At 49.2% G+C, this 10,798-nt stretch overlaps 1 long non-coding RNA gene across 1 annotated transcript; it reads left to right on the top strand.

Moving 5' to 3' along the window:
* The first annotated feature begins 1,303 nt into the window (after positions 1–1,303).
* On the top strand, positions 1,304–2,757 carry LOC125156062 (uncharacterized). Its single transcript, XR_007148457.1, has 3 exons — positions 1,304–1,417; positions 1,990–2,102; positions 2,571–2,757. It is a non-coding gene; the product is annotated as an uncharacterized LOC125156062 (long non-coding RNA).
* The last annotated feature ends 8,041 nt before the right edge of the window (positions 2,758–10,798 follow it).

Genomic DNA, 10,798 nt, shown 5'->3' on the forward strand with positions numbered 1-10,798 from the left:
GAGTGGCCGCGTCAACAGTGCATTGTGGGAACTGCTCATGGAGTTGCTGGGATACACGGAAGGGCCTTTGCAGGGTGCACTGGCTTCCGTGTCAGAATCTCAGACTGATGCTTTCTCTCTGGGACCAGAATGGGTCTTCTATTCCTTCCTCCTGCCATGTTTGTTTAGCTGTTCCTGTCAGGATCTGCGTTGGGCAGAGGTGGCTAATTAATTCGCTGGAGGTTAAACACCCGGGGGTAGTTCTACCATTCACACCTCTGCCGCCTCACCTGAGACTCCCAACAACCCTAGTGCTAGATATTGGGTATTCAGCCCCTTTTTGCAAGTGAGAAATCTAGAGGGGGTTGGTCACGTGTCCAAGACTGGAGGCTAGCGGCAAAAGCAGGATCAAACTCAGGTTCAGGATCAACCAGATGATTTGCGGGGCTTAGTGCAAAATGAACATGTGGGACCTCTGTTTAAAAATTGTGAAGAAATTCAAGACGGTGACAGCAGAGTGTTAAACCAAGGGCAGGACCCTGCTGAGCACCTGCGTTCATGTGACCGTGCAGCCTGCCCTGCTCAGGTTAGGTGGGTTCCAGACCCCAACTCTTTCAAGAATGGCAGTGGGGTTTGAGAGGGGCACCTCTCTTCCTTGCCAGAGTTCTAAGCTGATGGAGAGAACTGGAATTATCAGGCCAACGGTGACAAAAACACCAACTTCGTTTTGGATGAAGCTGAGGCTGGAGATTGTGGCATAGGTATGCAGCCAAAGTGGGTTGCCTACTTCTGGACCCAGACTGAGGGAGTTCTCCCCAGTGGCTCTAGGGAAGGGAAGCTCTCTCCTAGGGGAGACAGAGCCTTTACGGCTCAGCTGCTGTCATGGTCAGCGGCATAGCGGAACCGGTTCTCCACAGACGGATGGATCCCAAGGAAGAAGAGAGAAGCCATTTTTCAGATGGTTGACCCACATATCCCAGTCAATGTTCCCCAAAGTCACTAGTTAAGGGACGTCACTTCTCCCCCCTTGGGAAGGAGTAATTGAGGGGGCAGCGAGAACTGAGGGGGCAGTAAGGGGGCAACAGGGGGTACTCTGTTAAGTCTTTATCCCTGAGTATAGTGGGCTCTTCTAAAATGGCTCTCCAAGATCCCTAGGTTAAACCTGGAGTTTAACCCCTCGCCTGGAGTGGGGGGCTGGACCCAGTGACTGGTGTCTAACAGAAGTGACTAGATGTCATTTCCATGGTTAGGTTACACATTATTGTGACTTCAGTCTTGCTCTCTCCCCTTCTCACTTGATCATCAATGGAGCCGGCTGCCATGTTATGAGCTGTTTGTGGAGAGGTGATGTACCATTGGCAGCCTTGCCCAATGGCCAGCAAGAAGCTGAGTCTCTCATTCTGACAGCCTCGGGGACCTGAAATCTATCAACAACCACGTGAGTGAGTTTGGAAGTAGACCCACCCTGGGTGAGACTGGAACTGGCAGGATGTGTGGGTCAGCCATCTGAAAAATGGCTTCTCTCTTCTTCCTTGTGATCTGTCTGTGGAGAACAAGTTATCTCTCCTCGAGAGAGAGACTCCTCCTCCTTCACCCTTCCTCCTCTTCCTTCTTATTTATGGTCTCATTGTGTTTCATGTAGATCAGAGGTTTGCAATTTTCGTTATTGAGCTAACGTGTACTATTTACAAAGAAAGTAATCATGGGTCCAGCTGCTCTTTGAAACTCAGGTCCCCTCTTCTCTTCCACACAATGCCTCCTGGGCCTCAGGTGACCTCTGAGGCACCTCCATGGGATGCATAGACTCTGTAGAACTTAGTTTGAAAAACGGTGACCAGGACTTGGTCAACAGTGTCATTATTAGTCTTTCTGGTTAGACTATTGTCCCCCAATCCGTCTCCTCCCTTCCTGGGTGGTATGTTCCTGAAAAAAACAATTTGGCCCTTCTTAAAAACTTCCAAGACATCCCTGCTTCCATAAGATAAGAGCTCACCTCCTTCATATTTACAGTCAAGGTGTTTCACAATCTAATCCAAACTGACCTGGCCACTCCAACCTGGAGAGAAGGGGAGGGAACCATGATGAATGTGGACACCAGTTGAGACACTTGTGAAAACACCCAGGTACTTACTGAAGTCTCGTACTAGCAGGTTGTTGTGGTCCTCATGATGTGGTTTGAAGTGCTGGGGTCCAGAGTCAACGGTCAAGAATGAATTCTTGAGACACGTCCGGTGCAAAAAGGTGGTTTTATTAAAGCACAGGGGCCAGGACCCATGGGCAGAAAGAGCTGCCCTGAGATTGTGAGGCACCATGGATTATACACTTTGGTGGGGGGGGGGGGCTGCGAGAGGTAAAGACAACATTTCCAAAAGGGTTTTCACATAGAGAAGACTGACAGCATCTTGGAGGCTTAGCTATCATCAAGCGAAGGTTGTTTTTCCCTCTACCAAAGCGTTAACATTAAGATTAGGAGTTCCTGGAGGAGAGTCATTCTCTGCCTGTCTCCAGTATTTGTCAATGGGCTGCAGGTTATATAAGCAAATTTAATTTTATCTACATTTCCTTTTGCCTTCGTTCTTCACATCATTAAGGAGGTCATGAGGGCGAGCTCTAATCCCATATGACCGTGTCCTCAGAAGAGGAGCTTAGGACACAGACACAGAGGGAAGGCCGTGTGAGGACACAGGGAGAAGACGGCATCTACAAGCCAAGGAGAGAGCCCTTGGATCAAGGCAAGCCTACTGATGCCTCGATCTCAGACTTCCAGCTTCCAAAGTTGTGAGGAAATAAATGTCTGTGACTTAAGTCCACTCAGCCTGTGGTGCTTTGTTATGGCGGCCCGAGCAAACTCATACATTGGTGTCCACCCCAAAGAGCTGTTGTGTGCTTTAAAGGAGATAATGTGTGTAGAAGAACATTCGCTCAAATTGTCCACAAAAATTCAATGAGTGCCTGCTACATATTGCTGTATCTGATGCACAAAAATACAAATGCAACGTTGGTGAATATTGCAATTATTAAGAAGAGACAAATTGGCAGGTGGATTTTGTCATATCTTTTTTTCTCAAAAATTTTTAATGTTTATTCATTTTTGAGAGAGAGAGAGAGAAAGAGAGAGGGAGTAGGGAAGGGGCAGAGACAGAGGGAGACACAAAATCTGAAGCAGGCTCCAGGCTCTGAGCTGTCAACACAGTTTAACCAACTGAGCCACTCAGGTGCCCTCTTTTTTTTTTCTTTCCAAAATGGCAATTGCAGTGTCTCATTGTTGGCCTGATTCATAAAGGAGCAGGGGGATGATATGGTTTCATGCATAATTATAGGGCTCTCTTCCCTCTGTTACCTCATAGCCTTACTCCTCCCTCAAGAGGCCATAAATCTCGCTCAGCATGAGGTCATCTGGCTGGAGTGAAGTCCCCAAAGATCTTTCTGAAAACCTGATGCTAAATAACCGATGACACAGTGGCCAGCAAGTCCTCCATGATACAGATCTGTTCCTTCCAGGTTTCCAGTGTGAGTCACACACTGGATTTCTTTACCCTGAGCTTGATGCCTGGGCCGGGCAGGGAGCTCCAAGGCCTGGGAGAAGGGACCCTTTGTGGTAGCACTAGCCCAGGGTTGGAAGTTTCTCTAAGGACCCATTCTGTGCTTGGGCCATGTTGCTCCACGACAGGGGCATTGGGTCCCCCTAGAAACAGACATGGCCACCTATTCTAATCAGTGAAAAAAAAAAAAAAAAAGACCCTCCGGTCCCAAGACTGATGCGTGCCCCCTAGACGAGCCATCTGAATTCACTCTCTTACACATCAATTCAAACAAATCGAATTCAGTGCCTATGAGGTGCTGGACACAGTGCTGGCATTGGAGTATAAAAATGAATTAGACAGACTTTGCCCTTGAGGACCTCACTGTCTAGTGAGTGAGATACACACACACAAACAATGATGATGCACCCTGACAAGAGTTATAAAAGAGGTAGACATAAAGTGCGGTAGGAAAACAAAAGTGTGTGTGTGTGTGTGTGTGTGTGTGTCTGTCAGTTAAAGCTACAGATATTTCCAAGACACCATTGATTGCAAGTGCTTCTCTGATTTACTAATGGCTTTTGGGTACACAATCAGAAATGCCGCCACATTAAATGGCTAACATTGATTGTAAGATGCTGCTGAAATGTTAACCCTGTGAAAAGAATCCCGTTTGAACTCCTTCTCTGCTGGAGCCAGGATTCCTGCACCTGGGTGGGGACTCCAGACGTCTGTTCTCAGCATGGGGTGAGCAGAATTCGCTTAGGGGCCCAGTTTGGAGCTTAGAGAGATCCAAAGGCAGGAGGGATCCTCTGGGCAGGCCCTGAAACGTAACCAGCCAATGCTGGAGAGAGACAAAGGTGAGGAAACAATGACCCCAGCGCTCATTCCAAGAATACAGCGCAGGGTTGTAAGAAGTACTTTGACAATATGCATATGTGGGTGATCTCCAAAAAAGCCGCTCAGACTGCCAACTGCCCTCCAAGGAGACCGTGACTGAGTCAGTCGTGGGGCTTGGGCTTTGCAAGGGTGGGAGCCAAACTGCCGTGATAAACGGAGGACAGGCTGGACCAGCCACCAGCAGGCCTTCTTGCCAACCCACCCCTTTTCTTTAAATCGGTGCTGAATGGATACTTAAAGGACATCCCTTTAAGGGAGGTGAGCTGATTCGCCTGCCCAGAGGCCCTACTCTCTCTCTCTCTCTCCAGCTCTGGCTGAAAGGCAGCATTCCAAAGCAATGGCTGAAGGAGGCAGCTGGATGAAGTCTCAACCCAGAGGCTGGGCTCTGGGTAGAAAGTGGGGAAAAGTGGAGGCCAGTCGAGAATGGAGGGGGAGGGGCCCTGGAGCTGTTCCCCAGGCTCTGGAGCCTGCGCCTGCAGCAGGCTTTACAGGGAACCAGCCAGCACATCCCTGGGCTTGGAAGGAGGAGCTGTTCAGGGTGCTGAGGTTATTTAGACCACATCCATCTTCCGGTATGTGGGCTTTGCGGTTCCTTTATCCCCAGCTGGTAGACCGTCTTTTCTTCTCCCACCCCTTCTCCCTCTCTAAGTTACCACCTTTACCACGTGTGTGTGTGCATGTGCGTGTGCGTGTGCGTGTGCGTGTGCGTGTGTGTGTGTGTGTAGGAACTGGGGATAAGGGGTGGAAAAGGAAGCTAAATATAGACCAGAAAGCTCACCCTGGTTCCCAGCATCCTGGAGACAGCTCTGAGTGGCACTGAGGGTCTTGGCTGATGGAGAGAACTTGACCATTGTAGCCAAGAGCACGCAGTGTCTTGTATCTGCATCTTCACTCTGGAGCTGACCTTGTGGACCTTGGACAAGTTAAGCTCTGCAATTTCAGTCTCCTGGTCTTAATATCTATCTGTCTTGCGGGATTCTTGAAAGAATTAAATGAGATCATGCATTGTAGAGGGCAGTAAATGCTTAGTGAATAGTAGCTATCATTGTTGTCTTGTTATAATAATTATATTAATATATTCACACTGTGACTCATCATTGGCCTTTTGGCTCACATCGAATCCTAAAATAACTACCCTGAGAAGTTAAAGGGCCCAAGATTCCACGGATTTCCAATCAAAACAGTCTCTTCGCTGCAACCTGAGGTAAAGGGAAAAGGCTGAGGAGCCTCTGTTTTCTCGTTGAAAGATCTTGGGTAATTCATTTTTGACTTCTCTGGGGTCAGTTTCGCATGTAACAAATAGGGACGGAGGTTTTCAGCCCGGGGAGTTTTGCTCGAAACAGAATAACTCATCCTAGAGGGTGGGGGTGTATACTGTGACCCCTTTCTCAGTAAAGGGATAGTTTGATGAGCGTACCTTATCACATAGGATTTGCACCTTGCCTCTCCTATCAAGGTCTGTTTCCCGGTGCCTATGACTGTTTTACAGTAGGTCCACTATGGCTATTTATTGAGTAGATACAGGAGATTAACCTATACATCCACGTCCCCATCCATTCAACGCGGCCCAGACAACATTCCTTAGCATGTGGATGTTTCCTGCGTCTGGCACCCTGCTCGGCCCCCCAGCCACTGCTCATGTTGAGTTTTTTCCCCTCCTGTGGAAACCAGGTTTTGCCAGCCTGGTTCCTCTAGACTGGGGGGAGGGTACAAACACAGGAGAATGGACAGAGAGAGGCAGAATCTCAAAGACACGGGCAGAGAAGGGGAACGGACTCTCGCTTAAGTGGAAAGGAAACACAAAGCAGGCAGGCGAGCTAAACTGGTGTCTGTAACAAAGACTGGGAGAGGAGAGTGGAGCAGGAGGGGGGACGGGGTGTGAAGAGGGACAACCAGCTGCTAAGGCTGGCATTAGACATCATGCTCGTGTGTGTGTGTGTGTGTGTGTGCGCGCGCGTGCACGGTGGGAAAGAAGGAGAGAGGGGTCAACAGTGACAGGTTCCAGAGCAGTCCCAGAGTATAAGAGAACGGGGTGGGGTGCGGTGGAAAGGAGTTTGGGAAGCGTCCCTGTGAATTACACATTGCACTCCTTCTGTGTTCTTCAAGATACTGGGGCAAAGAACACAATTCCCTCTTCATTATATTGCTTGCTGGACCACGGTCCTTCCGATCTAATGGCACCCAGAAACAAGCCACACGGGCCTCAGGATTTATTAGCCTCATACAAATAATGAGAACTCACCACATGCCAGGAATTGGGTGAGGATTCAGGGATGCAGAAAAAAAATCATGAAACAGTCAAGCCCTTGAGGAGCGCACAACCTAGAGGGAACACCGGATTGTATACATGCGCGCGCGCGCGCGCGCACACACACACACACACACACACACACACACACACACACACACAGGTTCAAATGCTATGGTGGAGAATTGCACAAAGTGCTATGTGGAGGGAGGCGCTAATCAAGAAGGGCTTCACAGAGGAGGAGGCATTTGAGCCAGGCCTTGACGGAGAAGTTTACTGCAGGGGGAAAGGGTCCAACTCCCTGTAGAGTTCACAGCTTAAAAAGAGATATAAATACGTATCTGTGTATATAAATGTTAATATCATACGTAATACAGAATATGCTCCAACGAGCATATGAATAAGGTACGTTGGGAACACAGAAGAAGGAGGGTCTGAATCTACCTCTGAGAGTCAAGGAGAATTCACAGGGGGGATGATCCTTAATCTGGGTTTTGAGGGCTTCATAGGAGTCTTCCAGGCGAAGCTTAGAAGGACAGGCATCAGAGCCTGGGCAGAAGGAGCGTCGTGTGCAAAGACTTGGCAGTCCCAGTCCCCCCATCCTGTGGATGGGCTGCATGGTGCTCCTGTAACTCATCCTGGCCTCCCCACGTTAACCGTCTGGATGAGAGCAGCCCAGCATCGATTGTCACGAAAAGTGTGTTCTTGGCGATGGCCTCATCGAATTCCGCTTTGGTAATGAACAACGTCACGTAGCGCAGTTACCTTTCCAGGAGAGTAATACCACCTGAATTTGGCTCTGCACACCCACCCAGATAAAAGCTCAATTATCTTTCAAAGAAAGGGGGTACTGAGGGCAGCTCTGAAATCCCGAAGCCTCCTCCAACTGACGAGGGCAGGGGGACTGTGAGAAGGAGCCTAGCTATGGCCTCGATCTGGTGCCAGCACTTACAAGCATTACCTAATACGTTTTTATGTTTCTCTGGTTTCAGACGCCTCTCTCCCGATTGCTCAGATAACTGCCGTTGTAAGAATCTAGAGGAGCCAGAGGAGGCCGGGCTGGGTCAAAGAAGGTCTCTTAGGGAAGATGGAACTTGAGGTTGGCCCTGTAGCAAGGGGCGCATTTGGATTCATTGGTCAGGGAGGGGCAGGTGACTGACCTTGACTCAGCCTTGCTTTGGTCAATGGCGAAATGGGCGAAATGGGCAACGTGGACGTTGTCGTGAGACTTCAGGAGGGGTTCTGAGAATTAAATGAGACAATATGCCCCTGCTTTAGGCTGGGAGGTAGACAGTACCGGCCTGACTTTATAGTTGAGCGGGTCGAGGCCTGCCACATAGTAGGTGCTCAGTAAACAGCAGTAGACGTAGTCACCTTCACCATTGTCCTCCTCATCCCGGGCGTGTGGATGGATAAGATACAGAGCACAGATCTAAGAGGTTTCTGACCGCTCTGTTCTCGGCTTTCCCCAGTCCCTAGAGTAGCACCTGCACGTGGAAGGCAGTCAGCAGAGATTTGCTCAGTTAGTGGAATCCTAGCTCTTCCACTTACCCCTTCTGTGACTTTGGGCAAGCTGCTTTATGCCTGTGTGTCTCAGGTTCCTCATCTGCACAATGGGGATAATACCAAGACCCGCGTCATGAAATTGTTGAGAACAGAGTAGTACCTAAGTGCTCAATAAATGCTCCCTGTTTTTATTACTCCTCGGCAGTGGTACAGAGTATCTAATGGGAAATCCTTACGTCTTCTCTGTTACATGTTTATGGATTGGGGGGTGGTTTCCCATCCACTGGCTGTTACAGCATCCTTCTCTCTGAAGACTACGGCCTGAGAGCGATATGTTGACCTCTTGCCAGGAAAAGAGAGATCTGCGTTGGGAAGGCTGGTGGTCTGGGCAGAGCATGGGCGGTGCGTGTAATGGTTAGGGACACTGGTTACGGGTGCTGTGAAAGTTGGCTGTGCCAATTGCTGTGTGGCCTTTGGCAAGGTACTTGACTCCTCTGAGCCTCAATCCTGCAGCTGCAAAACTGGGATTGCTAACGCCTTCATTTTACAACCTTGACATACATTGAGTCACGAAATCGTGGGAGCACAGGACCTGTGCTAAGCCCACTTTTGAATGAATGGCTTGCCCTCTGTAAGGTCCCCAGAGGCCAGCAGTCACTGACAGAGGTGATTTCATTGTACCGTTGGCAGGGGAAAGTGGTAGTGACCCGCAGTTACCACCACACAGAGATTTGGGAGCTGCAGGTACGAGGTTGTTGGAGGAGCCCCTTTAGGATTCTTGCCTCACCTCTCTCCACGTCGCTTTCCAGCTGGCTTTGTTTTCTGCCAAGACTTTTTTTTAAGTTGTGCCTCCATAGGATAGAGGAGCAAGATCTCCCAACAAGAAACAAAGGATCCTGCTTGCACGCCACACAAGGATACATTCAGGCCTTGGATGTGTGGCAAGGATATGGTTGGCTTTGGCAGAGGAGGCCCTGACTGGGGACAGGTGAGGTGAAATCACTACCCACTGACTTCAGCAATTCACTCCACCCAGCGTTCGTCGGGCACTCCTCCGATGTGCGCGGCACTGGGGTTGTACAGACTAAGATGTGGTTGCCGCTCTCAAGGAGTCACGGTCTCGTGGGCGAGAGGCGCAGATACAACTCAAAGCCCTGAAGAACATAGCATGTGAAGGACGTTGAGCAGGAGGAGTTCCCTGAGTGACCATCAAGGTCAAGGAGGCAGGGGCTCTTCCTCTTCTTGGGAAGGGTGTTTCACCTTTCCCCCCGCAGATTCCCCCCTCCAGGGAGCTCCCAGCTTTACTTCATGGATCACTGCATTTCTGGTTTCCGGAGTTTCAGCCGTCGATAGGCTCAGGGGTGCCCGGGTGGCTCAATCAGTTAAGTGTCCGATTTCGGCTTAGGTCATGATCTCTCAGTGCAGGGGTTCGAGTCCCACATTGAGCTCTGCGTTGACAATGGGGAGACTGCTTGGGATCCACTCTCTCTCCCTCTGCCCACTCCTCTGCTCTCAAAATAAATAAATAAACTTAAGAAAAAGATACAGGCTCATACATTCAGTGAACATTTCTGAGGACCTTGATTGGGCAGGCACATGGCAGGTGGGCCAAGAGTGGGAAGGCCCTAGGAGACAGAGAGATGCTGGAGAAGGATGTTGTACTCGCCCAAGGGGAGTGGACGAAGACCTCAACCAGGAAGACGATGATGCCAATGGCGATGAGGGAGGGATTCAAGAGATCTGAGGGGGCAGAATCCATAGGCGCTGCTGACAGATTTGTGTAGTGAGGGAGAAGGGGCTGAGACTGCGTTCAGGCTGGGCCGTCTGTGGTTGATGTTCAGTGCCCGTTGGTGCACGAGAATGGCTTCCCAGTGGGTAGGCACCGTTTCCACAGGGAGGCCTGGGTACCACCAGTAAAACCTGCCTTTAGAACGGCTGTGCTGATTTTAGGCGGCACGCTGATATGGAATTAACTAACCTGAAAACACAAAGTGGGGAAGGTCGCGTTTTTCCCCCCTTCATTCCTTCTCGTAACAGTATGGAGAAAGTTTCGGTTTGGAGTTAGTTAGGTGTAACGCTTTTCTGACTCTTCCTAATCTTCTTGAGCAAAGAGCGAGGAAGACGGCAGGCCAAGAGCTCTAAGCAGGCAATGGTGTTTGGCTGGAATTCAGCAACGATGTTTTCGTTTTCATTGTACTCTTGTTTGTTGTTCTTACTTTTTACGTACGGCATATACTTTCCAGTTTTCTATAGTAAGTTCTCTTTGCCAATAAACTTAAATTTAAAAAGTGAGTCAGTTTGAAGAAAAAAACCATTTAGCAGATATAGCAAAACACGTACAAGTGTTATTTGGATCAGAAGTGGAGGAAACACATCCCTACTCTCCTCCTCTATATGCTGTGGTAGAGGGTCACTAGAGGTGAAAGTTCAAAGGACAAGGAGCATGGAGTACAGTATTAATAATAGCACTAGGCACCAAAGGCAGATTATCCCAACCTTAGCCCACGGGGTTAGATGAACAACTGTTCCTAGCATATTTGGCCTCATTTTAGAAATTCTCATTTTATTTTTCATTCACATAAGCTAATATTTCCATGTCCTCAGACTTATTTGGAGAGAGCAACTTATTCACACCAATTTCCAA

The sequence above is a fragment of the Prionailurus viverrinus genome, chromosome F2 (assembly GCF_022837055.1).
Source record: "Prionailurus viverrinus isolate Anna chromosome F2, UM_Priviv_1.0, whole genome shotgun sequence".
In the NCBI taxonomy this organism is placed as follows: Eukaryota; Metazoa; Chordata; class Mammalia; order Carnivora; family Felidae; genus Prionailurus; species Prionailurus viverrinus.